The sequence below is a fragment of the Pogoniulus pusillus genome, chromosome 16, assembly GCF_015220805.1.
Source record: "Pogoniulus pusillus isolate bPogPus1 chromosome 16, bPogPus1.pri, whole genome shotgun sequence".
In the NCBI taxonomy this organism is placed as follows: Eukaryota; Metazoa; Chordata; class Aves; order Piciformes; family Lybiidae; genus Pogoniulus; species Pogoniulus pusillus.
Window position 1 is genome coordinate 12,329,256 of NC_087279.1, and position 19,805 is coordinate 12,349,060.

Genomic DNA, 19,805 nt, shown 5'->3' on the forward strand with positions numbered 1-19,805 from the left:
GAGGACAGACAAGCTGCATAGCTGGTTTTGTCTTGCCACATGCAAGTCATGGGCAAATGTAAGTACTCCTACTGAAGTTGGTGGACAGATTTTACTATCAGCTGTGGGGGTGGATAGCAGGTTATAGCACACATGTTAAAAAAGAGAGGGGGAAATAAAAAGGCTTGGCAGTTCCTGTGTTCCTCCCTCTCCCCTTGTCTTCTACTTCTCCAGACTCTATGGAACATAACCAATGAAGCTGGTGAACAAGCTCATTGCAGCATATGCTTCTGAAGGTGGAGTAGCTCTGCAAGAGGTATGGTGACCAAGTTAGTCGTGAGTCTTAAACTGTACAGTGCCAGCCACTGTGCTCTGGTAGTGCTGTTCCCTGTGGGAAGTGACAGGCCTGAAATGAACCTGCTTCTGGAAGTCCCAATCTTAGGGAGAGCTAGTTTTAGCACCTGAAATCAGCTTTGCAGCATGCAGGAAGCTTTGTGTCACTGTCTCCTGTAGCAATGGCCTTGCTTACAGGCAGTGGGATGGTTTGCATAGTTGTTCTGCATCATCTGAAATTCCAGTTCTTATCAGAGTATCTGCCTACTGACTCCACTTAACCAACAGCTATTACTACAGCAACCAAATGCCTCCTTTGCTCTTCTTCCCACTTGCCTTGCCTTCATTCTTGTGGATCACTGCTCTGTTGAAACTGCTGGACATTTTTTCTGCTTTAAATGTTGCTGGGAACTGGTTAGTGGGAGTCTTGAGGTCATAAGTGGCACGGAAAGCTCTTCAGTGAGAGGAAAGGAGAGGAGACAAGTCCTGTGGCTTGTATGGTAAGTCTCACTGCTGCCAGAGAAATGAGCCCCATCAGCAAGCATGTGTGGCTTGGTAGAATGAGATTTGATGTAGTGGAATGGTGTAGTTTGCACTAAGTCTACTGACCTGCTGGAAGGAGGAAAGACCTCACAGCTTGAAATTCTTGTTAAGAGTACATCCAAGATACTGCACATGACTCTGGTACTTACATGGCTGGCTTTTGAGGCAGAATATTTTCCTAGAAATCAAGAGGCAAAAGTTATTTCTTTGGTAAAATTAGCTACAAGATCAGTTCCTCTGCTTAGTTCCCCATCATGATAATGAAGGTAAGTTCTGACTTTCACTTAAGTTTTGTTCAAAGTAATTTTGAATTTCATGATGTAAGCCACTCCTCTCAGAGCACTGAGAAGCTTCAGCAGAGAGCTGGACTCAGGCACATCCCTCCTGCCCAAGTCCCTCTAAAACTTCAAAAGATGTATTATCTACACAACAGTTTCACAATTCAGTTTCTTGTACCAGTGGAAATAGTGGAAATCTTGCTTTATGAATAAGATTTTGAAGAGCTGAATCCAAAACCAGCTAGAGGTTGTTTGAAGCTAGGAGGAAGAAGTAGGGAAAGGGTCAGATTATACCAGTGATACTGGCAATACCCTGCACATGTACAAAAAGAAAGCTTCCATCATACCAAAACTCTGCTGAAATTCAACTGTGATGCAGCAAGAGTAATTCAGGTCACAGTTTAAGCTTTTCACTTAATTAGTTTACATTTAATCAGACTGCTGGTATGTAAACATAATTACCATTCTCAGACCTTTAATTGAAATTGTCACAGCACTACTGCTAGCTGCTTCTCCAGATCTGCTCAAATGGATTTTCTTTCCACGGACACTAAATGGGCACAGCTTGAACACTGCCATCCACCAGGCTAACCTGTACTGGGCAAGGCTCTTCCAGTCACACTGGTGAAACTAGACAAACCATTGTATTTAAGTCCTGATCATACATGCAATAAACTAAGTTCTGCTAGTGTCAATCAGACCAAATACATTTAAACTAATGCATTACCTCCAAAATCGCATACCGTAGTTCCTGTGTGCCTCTAATGGGATAAATTTATACAAACTATGATTTATATCAAATGTCAAAGGCCATTTGATAGGATTTTACCTCCTTGAGAAAGCTTACAATTCATCCTCCTGGTCAGAGACTGAAGTGACTTCATTAAAATAGGTGCACAGTGTTCTTTAAAATTAGTTATGCCTACCCCCAAGTCTTAGCAAACATCAACTCAAATATTTAGAAAAAGCATTTAAAAATATGTATTTCTGCCTCATAACAATTAAAAGAGCAGGACAGAAGCAGCAGTGTGCTCTTAAGACACCTGCACGTCTTCTCTACACCACCACCACTGTCTCATTCTAAACCACTCTCAATCAGTTCAATTGAATATTCTTAAATATTTTTAAGAACAAAGATTATATTTGTTTTTTTAATGCTCTAATTCATACTTTCTTTTTCATAAACTCCAGGAGTAGCAGCATCAAAAATGCCCCATAAAGCTGGTACTGAACTCTCACCTTCCTTGTGGCCTCCTGAACAGCATGGATGAGACAAATGCCAAGGAGAAGTGTCAGTTAACTTCATTAACCCCAACTCAGGATGCGGTATGTTGGCAATGGCCTTTTTCTTCCTTTTGTTGTTGTTGGGTTTTGTCTGGGGTTTTTTTAGCTCCTCTTGTTTGCTTGGCCTCCCTGGCAAGCCCAGACTTGATTATCTTTTATAGGGATGTAGAGTGAATACAATTACACTAACAGCTGCTCAATATTTGATGAGCAGCAGCCAAAGTTAGCTGGAAGGGTCAAGACAGTGTGAAGCTGGGGGGAGATAATGTACACTTGCAAATTTTACTTACATTCTCCACAAGTTTAAATTACTTTTAATGAAACATTAACTGAAGATTTGACAAATGACCCCCTAAGACTTAAAGTTTCACAGGGAACTTGCAGTGAAAATAATTAATAGGCAAATTCTCAGTGTGCAATTTTGACTGTTAACCTGAAATCTTTTTACCAGTTAATTTCTCCACACTATCTTATTATATTGCACTCAAATAATTTCCCCCTGTGAAAACAATACTCAGAAAACTGGACATCCTTTGAAAGGTATCTGCAAGATCTTGCCCAGCACCGATTAAATGAAGTAAGTATTTTCAAAAACATTTAACACATTCAAAATATTTCCTTTGTGCTCTGCACTTAGCTTAAATTGTCATATATTTTCCTTCCCAAATAAAAGTTTAATGAAGAACATACAGCTTCATTGCCAGTTCTGGAAGTGGAAAAAAAGAGAAGAAAAAAGAAAAGAAGAAAATAATTACTTACCTGTTGAACTGAGGTTGCCTTAAGCAGGTAAGTGAACATTGTAAGTTTATCCAGAAATTATAGTTGCAGAAACAATACCTTGTAAAGTGATGCTCCAGATGTGCAGCTCTGAGCTTCTAGTACTGTCTTAGTAGCATTGCTTCTGGAAATGCACGGAGGTATAAAAAGGAAATCAAGTAATCATTCAGTAGCTTCATAAATGAGCCAGGTAGAATTCAGAGTGAGAAATGCGTAACTTAACTAAGCAACTCACTAAATAAAAAGCCAAGTGTCATATTAAGTGATTAGAACATAAACATCCTTAAAAGTTTTCCAAGGATTAGAAAGTACTGAAAGCCACTCACATGCAGCAGATGTCCCGTATTTCTGTGGCACACCACGTGGGCAGTATGAGTACTTGGCTTCTTTAGGTAGGAGTGGAAGAGTGATTTCTATCTGCTAGCAAAACACATCCCAGATGTGAAAGCAAGCATCTGGCATAACACACAGTGACTTGGCTGTTTCCTTTCTTATTCTTCTACATCTGCAAGTACGCAATGGAATTGTCAGGCTCATGCATCTCCACTGATGTTAGGAACACATTAAATAATACAAGTCACATACACTTATTGAAATAGAATTATTTAGGTTGGAAAAGACCCTGAAGGTCATTGAGTCCCACTGTTAACCCTACAGTAGCCAGTCCATAAAGAACAGAATCATCAAAAGACAGTACAGAAACACTTTTTTAAAGATAAGAACAGCACCATCAATTAAAGAAAAAAATCCCATGTTATGATATGGAAAAGAATCCTACAAAATGATACAGAAAATAAATACTAACTTTGGCTGAAGGCTTTGAATGTAAACACTTCAAAAGGCTATTCAGGTTTGTGGGATAAAGAGCTCAGAGTGTTCAGAATGACAAAATGAGTGCTGAAGGTAGCAAGAGATAAAAAGAGCCTCCACTCTGAAACCCTGCACTGTAAGGGGCACAGTGTGGGTACCTGTGGCTCTTGTAATGGACATACAGATCACACACTCTGTAAAGTGCCTATATTCTTTTTCCTTCAGATAGTTTTATAAGAACAGCTTTGAGGCACACAGGGCTAAGGACATGCTATATGTTCCCCTACACAGCTATCTTCAGTCTCAGCTTTTACACGTATTTTTTGGTTAACTCTTACTCAACCTGGATTGCTGAAACTCGGCTTCAGTGATACTTGTTTGCAAAACCAGTCCCAGAGCATTTTAAACATTGAAAAAAACCCTGATTAAACCTGTTCCCTTAATTCAACTTTTCTTCAGGGCTGATAGACTAGGACATATATAGTGTAGCTGAATTAGTTTGCAACCATGATCTCATTTCTAAATAAAACACAGGGAAGACTTCCTGTCTTAAGAACTGAAGAATTCTAAGCAAAACATGCATTTGTAGTCATGTGCCATAACTGCACTGAATGGCTCACAATCATCTTTCTAGAGTATAAATTAATTATCTCTCTGAACACAGGATGCAAACAAGAGTCTTGGAGTTGATTAAGCATCTCACATCTGAAGAACTGGTGTGAAAGCTAGTGTGTAAAACTGTAGTCTTAGAACATTCTTCATATTTCTTTTTTAGAGCTACACCTCAATAAGTGGCAGAGAGATGATTTTTATAGGATCTGCAGATTTGCCTTGCAGACACAATTAAGGAAGAAATGTAGGTCCATTAACTAATGCAAACACAGTAAGTCACACTGTATGCATCCTAAACTAACTTGAATTTTGTAGGTAATACAGAGAGATTTTTCTATTCCTAGCTTATTTTAGGCAAGTGGGTCAAATAATGTGAGCCCATTGTCTGAATTAACCCAACTTATGGGCAAGGAATCTGGCATAAGCACAAGCGTGTGGCTTTCCCCTGTAAATTTATCTGAAAATTTGGTCTGTCATCCTTGTTTAGGAAGTTCTGACATGCACAGGAGATAACATGTATGAAAAGAACTTCAACTCAGACCTGCAGCCTGGCTTCTGCAACATCTCTTAGCAGGAAGACGGCAGGCTGAGGCAGATGATGTAGAGTCTCTACTGGGCTGCTGAATCTCTGAAACTAATTTTCCTGGTCCTCCAATACAAGAACTAACTCAGTTTGCCAACCAGTGGAGCAAAGATTTTCCCATGGCATGGCCTGAACTGGAAAAGGACTACACTAAGAACTCAAGTAGGCACAAAGTAGAGAACTTTCTAACAGTTCAAGAATTAAACATACACTTATAATCTCTTCCTCTTCCACCACAGATCAGCAACCCATCATGCCAATGACAGAAAAGTGTCAGTCCCTCTGGTTAGATTTTGGCAGTGTTTTGATAAACAAGGCCAGAGAATATGTTCCTGTGCAATGCAATTAATTAGCAATTTCTGCTACTGCAAATTTCTGTGCTCTGGCTGACCCACTTAAAAATATCAACGAAATAGTTGAGCTTCAAAAGAGTAAGTCTATATTCTGTACTCTGGTTCCTCCTGCAGCACTGACACAATTATTCCATAATTAGTTAACTATGTATTGTAGATACTTACGGTATCAATAATCATCCTTGAATGCTCACTTCCTTATAGGCTCAGTCTGGACACTGTTTAATGTAAATTAAACAGACATTAAATGTCTTGGTAAATTCATCAGTCAATAAAATGAGCAGACTTGTAGGTTTTTCCAAGATGAAAGGGATGGTAATCTCATTCATGTGCTGATGGCCAGGAGTAAATTGCACGTCTCACCTATCCATTTTGGCTTTGAACCAATAATAATGTCCAATTCTTCTGCTGCAATGGCTGAAAGTGGGGTCTATGTTAGCTCAGCATCAAAAACCTCCCTGAGGTCAGGAAAGGGTTTGTTACGGAACACTTTCAGCACAGCTCTCAGAACATGCTTCTATTTTCTATCACAACAAGAACTGTAATTGCTTCTACAGCCCCTTACATGTGTTCAAAGGGAGCAATAGCTGGAGGAATGCATCACTTGATGTTATAACATGTTATAATTAGGTTTTCAGCCCTAATCACTGAGAAGGATAAAAACTTCCCCTGCAACTTCTAAATGCCACTATCAACAAGGAACATTTTGTTGCACGAGCAATTCCTGTGATTGACACTGTGGTTTGTTTTGTCGAGCAGAATTACATATGTAAGGTCACTTAAGGCTGTTAGTGAATTTTGACCTGGGGACCCTGTATAAACATTCACTTTTCCTACAAGCAACACAGTACGACTGGTTGTGGCCCATCTACAGATACATATTACACTAAGTCCAGAATAGATTTTCTATTTAAGAGCAATACCCTAATCCCTTGCATTTGTTTTATACCTGCCTTCATGCTGGAGAGGGATGCTAAGAGGTCAAATAACCCTAAAATCTGTATTTCAATTGTGTGAAAAGACAAACATGTTTGTAAAATTCATCCCTATTACTAGTAAGAGCTCTAACAAACCCCTGCAATTCTCCAGGATAGTCTGCAGTTGTGACACATTGCAATTTGTTACAATTCCTATGACATGAAAAATTTGTTTTCTTTGACTATGTAATGATATAAATGTAGGCAATAAATTTGCCTGGGAAGAAATTCTCCATATCTGCTACTCTGAAAATGATCAAACAAAATATTTCAGCTTCATCATCAGATTCTTTCAGTTTCTTTACATTAACAATCTATTACTGAAAGCAAGAGACTCAGAAAAGGAAGTTATGCTTCAACAACACTTTTTTTTGCAAATAGAAAATCACATAAAAGTTATTCTAGCTCTCCTTGGAGGCAAGAGGGGAAAACCCAAGCAAACAACAGACTTCACCTGTGGTAAGGAAGCAGTTCTGTCCTGCTCCAGATTTTCTGTTCAATACATCATTAGCACATGCATTAAATATACTAATCAGGAAAAAAAGGCTGACAGCTTCTTTTTGGCTTTTTTAATTCTTTGTGTCTCTCTAAACAGAATGTATTCATTAAGCTCTGTCAGATTACTGTCCTGGTGGAGAAAACAATCTTGTCTGTGCAGAAAAACAGTAGCCAGCAGAGCTCCTTCCAGTGCTCCTTGAGTGCAGCCTACAGGAAGTGCCTGACTGTGCCTGCTGCGTTCCCCTTGCTCCTGTAAGTGCTGTCAAAATGGCACCAGTGAGCAGCAAGAGTTGTGCAAATTCAGAGGGATACCTTTGAGGAACAAGGCTGGTAAAGGCCAACTTCAAAGGAACAAGCATTTGTACATAAAAGTCACAGCCAATAATGCATCAAGACGACTCAATGGCAGCAGTGTAAGCCTAGTTACAGTTCTTGCCCCTGAAGCCATCCTAGAGACTCAGGCACTGAACTCAGTCTTGTCACCTCCAGTCTCCACTGCTTCTGGGGACCAGACAACCCCTGGGTCTCTCCCACCTGACAGCACACTGAGTCATACTGACATTTCTCCTTTTTCCATCAGAGCAGCATGGCCAATGGCTGGCCTGCAGCCATGGAGTAACAGTCATCTGCAAACTCTGCAGCAGTGCTCAAATTGGCAGCCAGGGCCTAATGAACAGTTTGTGTAGCATTTAACACTGCAGAAGTGAAATCAGAGGGAGGAAGGTTTAACACCTGCAGTTCATTCACCCCTTCTCTCTCTGTCAAACGTGATTTGGGTTACAACTCCACTGCAATCATCTGCTTAGTTTATCCAGCAGAATTGCAAGGTTGCTTGGTGTGCCACATCAGAACCCTCCAAGAGGTTTTCTTTAAACAGCGGATTTCCCCATGCAGACACAGGCAGGGAAGCTACAGCTCACAATACACAGTAGCTTCGAGGCTCTTAAAGGCTGCACTAGAGAAGCAGTGTGACACTGACACTATCAGAGGACTAAGGAAGCAAATGACCAAATAATTGCATCTTTGTCAGTGCCATTTTACTCCTTGCAGGAGTGTTGTAGGTGATAATTGACATTGTCATGATGTAAACAGAAATTGCCTCTGGGCACTAATGTGGAACATGTGCTCTTTTGAGTCATCCTCGACCTCTGCAAATGAGCAGAGCAGCCTTGGCAGCAGTGGTGTCATGTGTTAGTCAGCAGCTTTGGCACTGCACAGCCGCGATTCCACTAAGGCTGAAGGATCTGCTTCCCCCCCAGTGCATGGTAAAATTTTTTTTGTAGATAAAACTGTCTTTCAAGCCACTGTTCTTACCTCACTGGAATCAGCACTTGTACACCAGATGAGCGTTCAAACCTGCTTATTGTCAGAGCCCTCCACACCATGCAATTCATGGGCTGAACTACGTGACTTCTGGAGAGGGATACACTGCATGTACCTCCTGACTGGCATTGTGTCTTCTGAGCATTCAAAACGTCTTTCAGGTCTGTAAGGAGAAGTATGTGTGTACACCTTTAAAGCATGGTCAGTGCAGGATTAAAACCATGGATATAAAATTCTCTCCAGATAAAGTGTCTAATGAATTAACTTATGGAAGTGCACCATCCAATCCAAAAATGTTGATTTTCAGAAATCTGAGCTTAAATTTACACACCCAGAGAAGTTCCATTGATAAAGATCCATAAAACAATATGGCCTCAGACTAATTTTACGAGATCAAGACCTCAGTTAATTTGAGCAACTCCTCAACATGTCATTTATAAAAGCTTTGGCTGCAATTAAATAAAATGATATGTTTATTTACTTTTAATCCTTGCACTAAGGAACAGTGACGCTTTGGGCAAAATAACCAGTGCTCTTCTACTAACACACTGCCTATGGCAGGGGGTTGGAAGTAAAACTTTGAGGTCCCTTCCAACCTAAACCATTCTATGATTCTATACCAAAAGTGAAATTCAAGATATCTGGTGTGGAGAAAATAAAGACCTAGCATAAAAACGGTGAGTGTAGGAACAAAAGTAAAACAACTTACACTGCTGTATTTAGGGCAAAGTCCAAAGCTGTCATTTAGGTTAGACTACTATATACATTTAAACTGCAAGTTTTAACAGAGTAAAACACCCCTATGAAACAAGACACTTGCTGCTTTAAAAGCAATTCTTAAAAGTGCAAAAGAGGAAATCACTGCTAGATATAAATACAGTAAGTGAAAAAAAATCAATCTTACATTAATTCATGTCATTATCAGCTGCTCTTAGTAAAACCCTGCATTCACTTTTCATTTGAGCATTCAAGTGGCTGTCAGAAGGATACTTCTAAAAAGCAAACATTAAGCCTGCATCTTCAGGTATTTCTGAATTTATTAAGTACCTGGTAAGGAATTATGCTTGTGCCAAAGCGAAAATTAGCCCAATTGTTTGAGGTTGTAATGCATTTTTTTTTTTTTGGCAGAGAAATCTTTTGCAGTGCTTTCTCTTTACTGAACAGCTGGTAAAGCCAATTAATATGTGTAATAAAGGATTGTCCATAGTAATTAGGGATAAACAGGATCACAGTGACTTCCAAGTAGATGACTCAGGCTGTGTGTTCCTTGCATGGCCATAGAACGAGACTCTAATCCCTGCAGCATGGTTTTCCTGCAGGCAGTACACCAGCCAAAGCACCACCCTACCTTCCACACAGATAAACTGCTCTGAAATGGCTTTTGCCTCGAAGGAAAGCCGACTTCCAGAGTCAATTGCCTTTATTAATTCTATTATCTTCTGAGGCTTCCTATAAATTCTAGCTGCTGGGATTGCCTGTGTGATGAAAACAGCCAAAGGGTGAAATCTAACTAGAAAAACTCCTATTACACAACTGTATTGAACTGTCAGATACTTTCTTAGTGTTGCCAAACTGCTTAAGATGTGAAGAAATGGCCGTGAGTAGAAAGGGTCATTAGATTACTAATGCATGATACTATCTAGCTGCTTTCCAAAACTATGCTGACAGACTGCAGAAAGTACTCTGCTACAAACAATCACTCAAATGCCTCCTGTCCAGCAGAGAAAACTGCATCAATAGCATCTGAAAGGTTTAAACAGAGTTGAAGAACTATCCTCATGGTGTTTTCTACATGCAGTAGTCTCATAAAAACAACTAGAATACAAGAATGGGGAAGTCTGCAAGTGACGACACGGAAAGCTTCAGCTGCCAACTCACTTGATAGACCAAGGTCCTTAACTGCAATCTCTCCAAGTATTAGCAAGAGAGAGACAACAAGAAGCCTGTACAGCTGTACAGCCTGTAGATAAGCACTAGAAAATAACATTTCTAGTGTGAACTCTCAGGCACCCTCAATAGGTGACATTGACTGCCTTGAGTAGAATAACATAGTTGAAAGACTCAACATTTGAAAATCGCCACAATGAACAGAGAAAATAGTAACCTAACCACAAAACTGAACTTACAAGACAGAACAAGCTAAGAAAGCCATGAAAAGAGCTAGTAAATATAAATAATGACTAAATAAGGGACCTTTTTAAAACTAAAATAGGTCAGCGGTAGCTGCTATGTTATTTAGAAAGCAAGCTGGTCTGAAAAACAGGTAGCTCATAATCTAATGCAAAGACAAAAATCACTGCTCTGGGAGAAGCAAGCTTTACTGAGCTCCATTTCTGCAACTGTTTTGCCTCAGATCGTCTGATAGTCCAAAGGAGAATGATTAACAAATTCAGCTTCACTTACCAGGTTTCTGTTTGTGTGTAAAGAGTAAACCAGCCAGGCATTACAGCATCAACAGCACAGGTGGTTGTTGGACAGTTTCCTTTAGGGAAAGTTTTCATACATGCTGATTTTAGTCTAGAGAAGACAACAGAATTAAGAAATTTTGTTCAGCTTCCCATCATCAATGAAAACCTTAGATTATTAAATGATCCAAGTCAAGATGCTTTAATTTCATTTAGCCTTGCAGGGAAAACCTGGCTCGGTCACGTTTCAACATTTTCCTTGTAAAGGCAATGAGAGTGGAGTTATTAGTTTTAAGAACTGCAGCAGGGAAAAGGAGATTAAATATCATCATTAGAAAAAAGCCCCTGTGTGTCTGCACAGTATGGATCACACCCCTGTGTAGAACTCTGTCTAATTGTTAGCTTTCAAACACTGGTTAAGTATGAGTTATTTGATAAAAATAAAGATCACAAAGAATATCTAAGATAAAAAACTTAACTGAAAAACAAAAACCTGGACAATGCCCTAGCAGATTCCACACAAGAGTTTAAAATTGTATATGTTTTTCACAAGCTGCCTGGCAGGATTTTAGCCGATTAGACACAAGGGTCACACTGTCGTTCTTCCTTACTTTGAGAGTCCATGTCTTCTTCTCAGTAATGCCCTAACATTCCTATCCTATTTCATTGCCTGGCAAATTTATCAGAAGGGATGGAGCATGAGTAAGGTATGAGCAGAATCTTACAGGAAGGTTTTGAATTGCAAAAGCACAAGCTGAGAAACGTGATGATTTATGAGTTGTAGTGAAATAAACCCCATTAATATAGCAGCAAGCATGTTGTTTGTCATTGTTCTTTAGCGCACAGGAAGGAAATCCCACTCTGCTGAGCAAATGCTTCGTGCAACTTTGTTAGTGTATTTCTGGCTGTCAGTTTTGTTGTTCTCTGCAGGAGTTCTGAAAGATGCTCTGCATAATTGAGTGTGTGTTATTCCTCAACACATTTTCAGCAGTTTCAGGTTCACACAAAGGATATTATTCTCTCCAGCATGCCAGCACAAACACAGATTCAAATGCCTGAATACAACACACTGTAGCAGGAGCATTTATGGCCTGGTATTTTACATATAAGAGACGTTTTCTGGGAAGGGAGTATCTCAAAACCAATAGAGATGGACAAAAAAATTGGAGTGCAAAGGCCCTTCTACAGACAGCTGAAAAACTGGATGAGCTTTTAGGGACTGCATCCCAATTTCACTGGGAGTAAAATATTAGGTTTTAAGAAGGCAAAGTGATATCATTTTAACTCATTCACGCTAGAGACTTCATACAACTGTTTACACATCTGAGAGAAACAGAATATGTTACTGATGAAGTCTCTCAGTAATCTGGTGTTAAAGGTGGGAAAATGAGATTGTTTCCCTTTTCAACAGCTGCTCTATGATGTGATGCTGCCCAGTCTCACGTATTCCATAAAACTATGCATAGGGAACATTTTGCTTACCGAAAGACTGATTTGAACTGATGAAAAATCAGGTAGTACTGAAAACCTGGAGTTGCAGATGTCCTAACCTTTGGGAAAGCAGTGACATACACCTTCAGTGTCAGCTCTGGGGCGGGTCCAACCAGAAGTCCCAGTCAAACAACTGCAAAGGCAGAAAGCTGAAAATTAGGCTCCATTGGAAACATTTTTACCCATATTGATAGCCAGTGCTGAGAAGTCTGGTGACTGCCATGTGGTAGATGAGAGCTGACTTGTCATAGGCATTATCACTTCTTCCTCAGAGTATAGGAGTTGTAACTTCATCAAACCAAACTCACTTCACTGAGTTTGATTTTGCTTCTGTTTTCATCATCCTAAATCAAATGAGGACAGCAGACTGACAGGCCTTGTGAACACATAGAGCAAGTCACAGCTAGAAATCTCCTTTTGAAGTTTTTGGTCTGCTCATTACAGCAGGAAACAACACTCCTGATCAGGTCTGCATCCTTATCCATGAATGCTCTGAAAAGCACACTGACATATTCCACTCATTTAAGAGCAAATGTATTTATGTGACAAAAAAAAAATCTACTCCCACTATCCCTCACTTAGCCCAGAGACTTGACCTAGTGCTTCCTTTAGACTGCAGGCTATAAGAGCACATGCAGCAGTGCACAAGGTACTTTCTTCTTTTATGCAGCAATAGAGAATGAGATTCTATGGTAAGGGGCAAGCACATTCAAGGGAGGGGGTTGAAAAGCAGGTCAGATCTGGATAACTGGGTTATGCCATCTGTCAGTACTTACCAAGTCCTTCCTTACCTCAAAATGTGATTCATGCTCCTGGGAACTACATCTGCCCTAAACTGGAGAGGACAAAGTAAAAATGGTACTAGGTATTACTGTGCTCTCTGCTTAGAGTGTTTTAGAAACTCAAAGCACACACACTCTATTTGTGTGAGGTTTTTAAAAATATCACAGAATCATCCAGGTTGGAAGAGACCTCCAAAGCCATCCAGTCCAACCTATCACCCAGCCCAATCTAATCAACTAGACCATGGCACTAAGTGCATCATCCATTTTTTTTTTTTGAACACTTCCAGGGATGGCAACTCCAGCACCTCCCTGGGCAGCCCATTCCAATGACAAATCACTCTCTCTGGGAAAAACTTCCTCCTAACATCCAGACTATACCTCCCCTGGCAGCTTGAAATAATCCAACTCCCACAGTCAAAGTTTTAAGAGGATTCTTCAGGAACTATACAGTCTGTTTCTACTAATAAAGTTTAATAAGACATCTTAGACTAAAGGTGTGAAGGAGAGTAAGCACAAGGGGTTTACTTTTGGCAAAAGTGCTTTACTGTGTAACACTGTACTGCCCCTTGTTTAGGCAATGCACTAATGAACTTAAAATCTGAGTGGGGAGCTGCTAGTGGCATGAACTCATCCTGCTACACTGCCAGTAGCATAACTTGGGCTTGCCATCTAAGGAAGCACAGTGAGCATTATGTACCACATGTCAGATCGAGCTACTGTGCTAGCTACTAGCAAGCAAAAATCTCATGTAATATGATAGTTGCCAAGGTAACTATTCTTCCAGGGTGAAGATGAAATCTGATGACTGTCTTTGTGCACTCTCATGTAACAGAACAGCTGCCCTGGGTGAATTAGGCACCCCCATAAATGAGTGGATCTCAATGCTTTGATATGCTCAGCTACAGAATCATAGAATCATAGAATCAACCAGGTTGGAAGAGACCTCAAAGATCATCCAGTCCAACCTATCACCCAGCCCTAGCCAGTCAACTAGACCATGGCACTGAGTGCCTCATCCAGTCTTTTCTTGAAGACCCCCAGGGACGGTGCCTCCACCACCTCCCTGGGCAGCCCATTCCAATGGGAAATCACTCTCTCTGTGAAAAACTTCTTCCTAACATCCAGCCTATACCTACCCTGGCACAACTTGAGACTGTGTCCCCTTGTTCTATTGCTGGTTACCTGGGAGAAGAGGCCAACCCCCACCTGGCTACAATGTCCCTTCAGGTAGTTGTAGACAGTAATAAGATCACCCCTGAGCCTCCTCTTCTCCAGGCTACCTGTCTGAGGGATGCTCAGGGAGAGGCCTGCTCTGTATAGCTTTCGGAGTTCTGGAGGGCCTGCATCATGTAAGCTCAGCTCTAATAGGGGCCCCTTCTGCCCATATGAATGTCACATGTTTCCATTCTGCAGACTGGAATCATGGGTTATCTTGGAGGGGACAGTAAATTGTCTCTGTGACCTTTTGAGTAGCTGCAGGCCAACATAAGTTCTTCTTGATGAGGCAATTTTTGAGTTATAATGCAACTGGAGCTGCTAAAAATTGCAGAAAATTATGTTACTCACTGTATTTTCTGAAAACAACACAGAACAGGATCTAACGTTAATAGCAGCAGAGGAGCGGGGTCCTTTGTGCACTTACGCCAACATCTTCCCAAGGCAATAGGCAAAGCAGTGAATACAAGGGATGTAACACAGTTTGACAACCTCACAGAGCCATTGAGGACTTCTTCCCTGACTTGGCAGCTGTGAACTGCCCTGCACAGACAATGCCTCAGTTCCTCTGATGCAAACAAAGGCATCCCCATTAGCTTACATTAGAAAGCATCTCATCTGAGCAAAAAGACTGAGCAGGGGCTTATTAGTGCAGGAATGTCTTAAAAAACAGGGGCATAAGTAAAGGCTCTCAAAGTTGAAGTACCTAATTCATAAAATCTATTTAAATAAAAATCTTCCATTTTTTAATTGTGCTAAGAGCCCAGAAATCAAATACAGAACTTTCACAATAGCCACAAAAGTTTTTCCACTGAACCCTAATTCAGGCTCTGAATTGCATAAGATGAGCTGCTTGCAAGGAAGATGGTGTGTCTGTTGGTGCAAAAATACAGGGTTTGCTAATCATTGTACTAGCTTCACAACAGCTGCTTGAAGAAACCTGGTTTTGATCAATGGATGTCTTTCCTTCAATCACTGACAGTTTGGTGCAAGAGAGATTAAAGATGTAATTAACGCAGGCTGCTCCATACCGAGTCAGATACACAGAGGCAGACTGAAGTTTTACCCAGTGCCTGAAAACTCACACAGAACATGAATGCTCCCATGTTTCCACAACTGTCACATCATTTGATATTCTTAATCCTACTTTCCGTCCCTTATGCTCCCAAATGGAAAGAACCAACTAAAACTAGTTTTCCAATGACACAGTCCTTGACACATAAATCATCTTTCGTTCTAAATAGGCTATTATCACACTGATTCTCATGGACTAGAACTACTGCATCCTCACAGAGCAGGTGGAATAGAAGGATCAGGCAAAAAGGTATAATTTAAAGCAATCAAGTAACATCAGGGTAAAAAGAAAAAACAAATCCTAGTATCCCAGTGGAAATTTAGATATAGCTTAAAATGTTACACTTCTAAAGAGTCACAAGCCATAGTGGAGGCTGCTAAATGCTTCCTTGACATCTGTGAATTTAATGTCTTTAGCCAAATGATCTATTCCCTGTATTTATAAGTGAAAATGGGGTCAGCATCATCACCTAGTTTGAAATTCAGCCTCACTGCAACCTTTTTGACACCAGAGCAAAGACCCCAGTAGCTGAAACTCTTCTCTCTTTAGCAGTGGCAATAGCTTTACCCATGAGCAATGTAAAGCCTAATGTCAGTGTTTTGCACTGAGTGGCTACTTGTCACTTTTTTCCTCAGACAGTCAGGCTCCATCTTTTCAAGGAAACATATCCAGTAGGCTATACCCCATATATAATTGTGCAATAAACTTAAGAAATTGGTAAGTCTAATAAAAACTCTAAAGCTAACTTGATAGCATGAGCAGGAGGAGTTGCACAACACAGCAGCTGTAATCCTAAATAAAATTGTGGTGTTTAACACTTACAGATTATTAAAGCACTGAAGAACAGAAGCCATCCAGCCGACAAGGTAACGCCAAATCAAGTGGCAGCCCCAAACACTTGAAATGCTTCTGGTTTTGTTCAGACTAACGCAGCATGCCTATGATGAGCAAGTAACAACATGAGCTAATGATTTACCCAGACTAAAAGTGCATGTGTATAATAAACATTAAAAGGGCATGCATTGATCCATACGTATATTAATCACATTCATAACAATAGAGCAATTTTTCTCTCTCTCTGGTGTGTGAAGAACAAGGTTATGAATCATAGTGTGAGCACTTAAGTATCACACTTGAATAATCTAATTGTGTACAACAATGACTGGATGAAAAGAAACTTAATCAAACTCCAAACTGTTGTTAGGTTTTCTCCTCTTAAATACAGTTCTGTGACATGACTCTAATTAATTATGTGGATAGGAAAAATGCTGGTTTACCTTATTAATATTCTGAGCCTCGCCTGCCCATTTTCTTCATGCTTCATCTCTTCATATGAATAGAAATAAACACAGTTACAGGGAAAAATACTGGGGTTTAATGCAAGTTTTGATTCTTTTTTTGTTACAAATCACGTAAATATATAAGTTTAGTGCCTTATAATGAAACTGGAGTTTTGCTACGTGAGAAAACTGTCAGCCAATTTTTAAATATTTATCTTTGAATTCCCCTGGTTGCATGTACTTGGAAATGTTTTCATAAATACATCAATAACTGTCTTGTACAGCTCATTAAGGAAGCTTTTTATCCTTTAGCATAATAGTTCAGTTTACAGTTGCCTGTGAATCATTTTTATGGACCTCCATTAAGCATGCCCTTCAAACTGCAATTATTTGTCAAATTTTGTATATACGGAAGTAATCACCAGAGAAACCATGAAAGCTGAGAAGATGCATAAACATTTGGAGACAGAACTTGGCCCATCTCCAGCAGCATATTCTTTCTCTCCACTAACACTGACTCCCTAGTGTCTGAGATGTACTTAATGGATCCACCTGCCCAAGACAGACAGATTGTCCAAAGGGCAGGGTGGGCACGCATTAACCAAAACAGGACAGCTTGAATTTCCTGCTCAGATCTGTAATCACTTATTCTCTGAGGTCCCAGGACAGCCTTCCCTCACTTGTAGTTTTACTTTCCTTAGGAAATTGTCTACTGAATATAGGACCTCCACCGTTGCTGAAACCTCAGTGACTTGTGTCCCTTGCCTATCCCTAAGCATCAAACACCACCAGTAAGCTTCTGCTATAGAGAAAACTTACTGACAAGGATATTGCCCCTCAACTGTGTATGCCAAAGTTATTTTTACTTCCTATAACTTCGAAGACTGGGTTCATAAATATTTGCTTTGAGAATTGTTTGGTGGTGGTTTTTGTTTTTTTGTGGGTTTGTTTTTTTGGGGGGGGGGGGGAAGGGGTTGGTTTGGTTTTTTTTTTTTAATGCTGAAAACTCTAGTGTCCTTCCTTTAAGAGTTAGCTTCCTGGAAACCTTCACTAGCATCCTACTATTTTCAACAAATCTAGTTCTGTAATTGGGTTTTTGAGAGGCATTTTCACCTGCCAGGTCAATGTGAATTTGGTCAAACAGGTTAACTAGCTGAAAGCATATGCAACGGGTTTAAAACTCCATCCCGCTGCATAAACTGCTGTGATTGTCTACACAAGTACTCTGTAAGGGAAACAAACCAAATAATAGCACCCAAGGCTGCACTCGATTGATCCTTCTAGTCAAGATAGATGGCAATAATGTCTAAGACAAGGTAAGGAGATGAAAATGAAGAAAGAATTGCAGTAGATACTCTTCCAAGTGGATGATTCTTTTGCTGCCAAGGACAGGCAGCAATAGAAGCTAAGTGGCTTACTGGTGTCCACAGAGAGCTAAAACATCAGAATAAATTAGATTAACGTGATTGTCTGTCTTGTTTACTCTGACCCACTGCCGTTGAAGCCTATTAAGTACTTCACTGCTGGTCTCCCCTTCTGCAAGGGCTGTGGGTCACAAGAAGTTAACACATGTTGTCTATTGTTAGACTATACACATTTCTGAATGTCAGCCTCAAGAGACAGAATGCTTTCATAACAGTAATAAGTACATGGTAACATACACACCTGCCTCTTGTGGCTTCTGCCACTGCTGAGCACCACTCCATACACTGCATTCCTCCTAGTGTCAAATCAATTTGTGACTGATGTTATGGACACCAAAGAACATGTGCTGCAAAATCCTACTAAAACATTATTGTGCAGCATGCATACATTAAACTAGATACAAGACACTTAGCTCCAAGGTAAAATACTATTAACAATTTTAGCAGTACTGGGGCGTGACAGAAAGGGTTTTGTTCAGTTACAGTGCCAAATAGAAACTGGTGAATTGTACATACCTCTGTGTGCTCCTTTCATTCTGAGATTACTGGTAGATTTCATTGCTCCTCACCTGTTCCTGAAGGCTGCAGTAATGGCTAATAAAAGGTAATATGGATAATAAATGGATAAGTAAAACTTGAGAACGAGGGGAAAAGCTCATTCAAAAGTGAAAGAAAAATGTATCTTCAACGAGTTTATCTTGCTTGAACCTATCACTATGCAATGTCTAAAAGTAGGTAACTAAGTTTTTAATTATTAATTCTTGCTAAATAGATCAATATTAACATGTTTTTAAACATCTTCATATGCAGTGCTGCCACAATTTGTATAGTTGAAATTAATTTGTCACGCATGACCAGATAAAGGGACTTCTTATCTGACTGTATCTCCAACTCTCCCTATCTGTACCAGCAGCCATTCCTTAGTTGAATATTGCAACATTTTTTCTAATTACCTTGTGCTTTGAGGTACTGCATGGAAGTGGAGCCCACTACTGACAGCATTTCAAAGCAAAGCAATGTGACTTTCATGCCAGCAACAGAACCCTTAACTCTGCAGCCTTGTACCACAGGGGACAGGGATATCTCAAACTCGTCTAAAGAGCAATGACCCTACATAGCAACAGCACGCTAAAAGCAGCAAGCAGTAGCATCAAGCACTGCAGCCCTCTGGCAATCACAAGTTCAGAGAATCTGGTAATCACGTAGGTTCTGAAGCAGTTGCTAATAGCACGTTGGCAAAGTCCATAGCACCATAGAACATATCTGGAAAAACATTGCAAACCCACCATCCCAGTCCCACTGGGACTGAGAGCTGGTAGCAATTTTTAGCAAAGGTAAAATTATTGGTGCTTTGTCCAACTCTGATTGGAATTTTGTATCTAGGACAGATGTCAGTCTTTTCATGCAACTAAGAGGGGGAGGGAGTGAGAGGTGAGGTGTAGTGAGGAAAGAAAAAGAAATAACTGGCATAATTTTATCTGCCACAAGTTTCTTTGTAACAAGTCAAATTCACATTCAAAGCCATCTGCAGATGAAGCATGCATTATTTATTAGTCTCAGAGTCAAATAATGATCTTCTTGCTGCAGAGTAGCATTCATTGAATGTTTGCAGCATAAAGGAGGAACAAACTCCTGGAGAAAGTTGCATTTGCCCAACATTTGCTTTATTATACAAGAGACAGGATGACAGCAACGCTGTTCTGCACTACAGACCCACCTATATGCAGACATCCTGGCAACTGCACCTGTGTGTGTAGGAGCCTAGTATTCACCTAGAAAT

At 40.2% G+C, this 19,805-nt stretch overlaps 2 long non-coding RNA genes across 4 annotated transcripts; one reads left to right on the top strand and one right to left on the bottom strand.

The window, feature by feature from the left end:
• The first annotated feature begins 218 nt into the window (after nucleotides 1–218).
• On the top strand, nucleotides 219–17,506 carry LOC135182427 (uncharacterized). 2 transcript variants are annotated; one of them, XR_010305197.1, is made up of 6 exons: nucleotides 219–295; nucleotides 2,325–2,459; nucleotides 2,936–2,994; nucleotides 3,091–3,203; nucleotides 16,146–16,187; nucleotides 17,303–17,506. It is a non-coding gene; the product is annotated as an uncharacterized LOC135182427 (long non-coding RNA). The 2 variants fall into 2 exon arrangements; XR_010305196.1 differs by lacking the exon at nucleotides 17,303–17,506 and having other exon boundaries at nucleotides 2,869–2,994; nucleotides 16,146–16,231.
• On the bottom strand, nucleotides 2,988–18,621 carry LOC135182428 (uncharacterized). 2 transcript variants are annotated; one of them, XR_010305198.1, is made up of 11 exons: nucleotides 18,542–18,615; nucleotides 18,267–18,321; nucleotides 16,599–16,647; nucleotides 16,144–16,259; nucleotides 12,238–12,379; nucleotides 10,754–10,867; nucleotides 8,342–8,513; nucleotides 5,718–5,770; nucleotides 3,521–3,699; nucleotides 3,255–3,318; nucleotides 2,988–3,123 (listed from the first exon to the last, which is right to left on the bottom strand). It is a non-coding gene; the product is annotated as an uncharacterized LOC135182428 (long non-coding RNA). The 2 variants fall into 2 exon arrangements; XR_010305199.1 differs by lacking the exon at nucleotides 18,267–18,321 and having other exon boundaries at nucleotides 18,542–18,621.
• Nucleotides 18,622–19,805: the final 1,184 nt, after the last annotated feature.